We start from the raw sequence: 3,078 nt of genomic DNA, 5'->3' as shown, positions 1-3,078 counted from the left end.
TTTTTAATACTCTGAGATTATGACCTTTTTGTTATTTGATATTAAAACGGCCTTTATTTCATGAAGTGATCATGACTGTAAATGGTAATTGTTGTTTTAACTAGCTTGACAAATAAAATCTATATTGCCCTCCAAGTGCTCTTTGAAATGTTCCTGGTCTGTGAATCAAAGTCTGGGAAACACTTGGGTGTGGCCTGGAACCCTTCAGGGAGTCTCTCCTCCTGAGGTTTCATATGGAGGACAGTAGTTCTTAACCTTGGAGGCACAGTAGCATTACCTGGCAAGTTTGTAACAAAAATGAAGCTGGGATCTCATCCCTGTGAATTCCCAAGCTTTGAAGGTTGACTACGGAGAGATAGGTGGGCGAGCAGGGACCAGGAGCCAGTGGCATTTATTTCCCTTTTTTTGGTTCTCTAATCAAATGAATATATGCTCCTTTTTTTTTTTAATGTTACCAGAGAGGAAAATGAACCAAATTAAAAAAAAAAAAAAATAGAAGTGGGAAGAGAAAGAATGGGAAGAAAAAGTAGCCAAATATTTCTTTTTTAACTGGTTAGCATTTTGAAACTTTATCTACCACCTTTTCTCCTTATATCATTTAGTTTCTGGAATACCTTAATTCCTAATTATGCTTGATAAACTCCCATTCTTTTTCTTCTTAGTTCACTTGTAAATAAATTTTCATAAAAATAATAAAACCACATAAGGAGAAAATCTCTCAAAAGACAGCTAACGAGTCTCTGGAATTCCTCTTCATGCCTTGATTATGACATCATCCAAAATATTTGGTACCCAGAAATGTACTTCCTCTTGTTTTTAAAATTCCTTATATATTAAGATATATTTCTAATTATATTTCAAATAAGAACCAGATGTTTTCAACACTTTACTTTGAAATCTCTTCCTGAATCTTGTTTAAAAACTATTGGCGGGGAAGCACTTTGGCTCATTCCTCCCTTACTCTTTCTGTTTATTTCCCACGCATTTAACATTCTCACATATTTTTTCTGGGAATATCTAAATTTGCCTCTCACAGAAAATTATTTACATACATTAATTTTTCACAAAGCTCAACTGTGAATATTAAGCAAAGAGAAGAGCTAGTCCTGCAGGTACTGGTCTTCCTAGAATTTTCTGTAACATCCTTGGAACTGGAAGATAGCCTGCCAGCTGTTTACTCCCTTCTTTTTGTCAAACCAGAGGCTTTCACTTTTCCTGTAAATGGAACACGCCTCCTTTGTTTTAACACTCAGTTAAACTCATGCTGTATCTTGCTTCCAGCATGCCTCTGGCTCCTGTAATTGGGAAGTGTAAAAGACTACAGCAACAATTAGCATTAACTTAGAACACAAATTTCTTTTCCTCCCAGGATCTTGCCAAAACACTACTATTTGGAGACCACATATTAGCCTATATGTACTTCCCATACCATGAACTGCATTCATCGCTAGACTCTCATTCTTCATTCATGGGGGCAATTACTGGGGTTCTGGTGTGAGGAGTGTCCACTTGAGGCAGGAAGAACAGCAAGGAAGTCTTCTGTATTTTCAAAGGTCAAGATCATGGATGTGATCCTTACCCTCTACCCAGACTGCTGAAAGGAGATGTGGCCTGGCAAAGGGGTGGGAGTGTCACGACTGACTTGGGTTGGTCAGTTCCTCTGCTCAGTGTGGAAATGACTTAGACTGGAACTTAGACCTTTAGTTTGGTCTTTTCTTGTCCTCGTGGGATCTTCCTGTGTGGAAAGGCTACAGCAGTCTCAAGATTATTCAGTCTTCTGGCTGGTGCATAGGGTGGTGTGAACTGGTCAGTCTTTTGGTATTTTTCTTATAAAATATACCAGTGCAAAATAAATCCTGAGGCCCAACTTATTTTCCAACTTCACCTTCCTCCTTGCTCACCCCTCTTTTAGCCCCCCAGCCATGTGGTTCCCTTCCAGTCCTCCCTCTAAAGACTTTCCTCCTCTTCTAAGCCCAGTGAACTCACATTCTACCCCTGAAACCCAGCTCAAAGCCTTCCCCATTCAGCCAGTTGTTACTCCCTCCCTGTGCCCACATCATTTTGCAATCCTCTCTTTATGTAATGTAATCATTGGCTCCCATCTGTAAACCTCACTAGGCTGTGGATCCTTCAAGGTGAGGAGAGTCCCTTTTTGCTGAGTCTCCTGGGTTTGGCACTGTGACTGGCTCCAAGTAACAGCAACAGATTTGCCCAGGGAGGAGGAGAGTGGAGGGAGAATGCGTAATGTGCTGGTAGGCTGTGATTCTGACTCTCACTGAGTGACCACCTGGTGAAGGAGGGAGGATGGCATGATTCTGCTGATCCTCATGTGCTATGACCCTTTAATGATGTGAGTGTTTTGCTCGAGTATGATTCTACATCATGGACTCCAGATACAAGGCAACTGCTTCTTCTAGTGTCAACTGGAGACATGGTGATCCCTTCCAGTACCAGAGGCAAAACAGGCTGTTAGGCTAAGAGAGAATATACTGCTATAATTTACGGGCAACCTAGAAGATTTTCTTGTGTAGTTTTGACTAAATGCCCATTTAGAAACCCAGTCCCACTATAAATGGTGAATGAAAGTCTCTTTTCTTTTTTTGATTTGATAAACTAGCGGAACGTGGAAGTGGGGGGAAAGACCACAACACTTAAGTGGCACAAAAACAACACCAATACTCTATATATGTCAACTTAGTGTATTTAAAATGTGGATACTGCACAGTAGAGTGCAGGCTGTGGGAGGGTGTGATGCTGAGAAAAGTGATCATAACTCATCCTTGCTCCCTCCCAGTAGGAGGGCGTCGTTCTTTTTTTTTTTTCTTTTAAGATTTATTTATTTATACAAGCACTGGGTACAGTCAGAGGTGTGGGAGGGTGAGAGAATTCACCAGAAACAGAGCAGGGAGCAGAACAGGCAGACGGACTGAAGACACTGCTGAGCGGAGCAGCGGGTGAGGCAGGAAAGGTCTGCAGTGCCATGTGGGTTTCTCCCTGGCCTACAGGGGATGGAACCCATGCTTCAGAGGCTGCAGACAGCTTCAAGCGTGGTGCTCAACCCACTGAGCCACTGGGGAG

Source organism: Talpa occidentalis, unplaced genomic scaffold (genome assembly GCF_014898055.3).
Source record: "Talpa occidentalis isolate TD23 unplaced genomic scaffold, MPIMG_talOcc4v2.1 talOcc4.5, whole genome shotgun sequence".
NCBI lineage: Eukaryota > Metazoa > Chordata > Mammalia > Eulipotyphla > Talpidae > Talpa > Talpa occidentalis.
Note: the sequence above shows the minus strand (reverse complement) of the source record.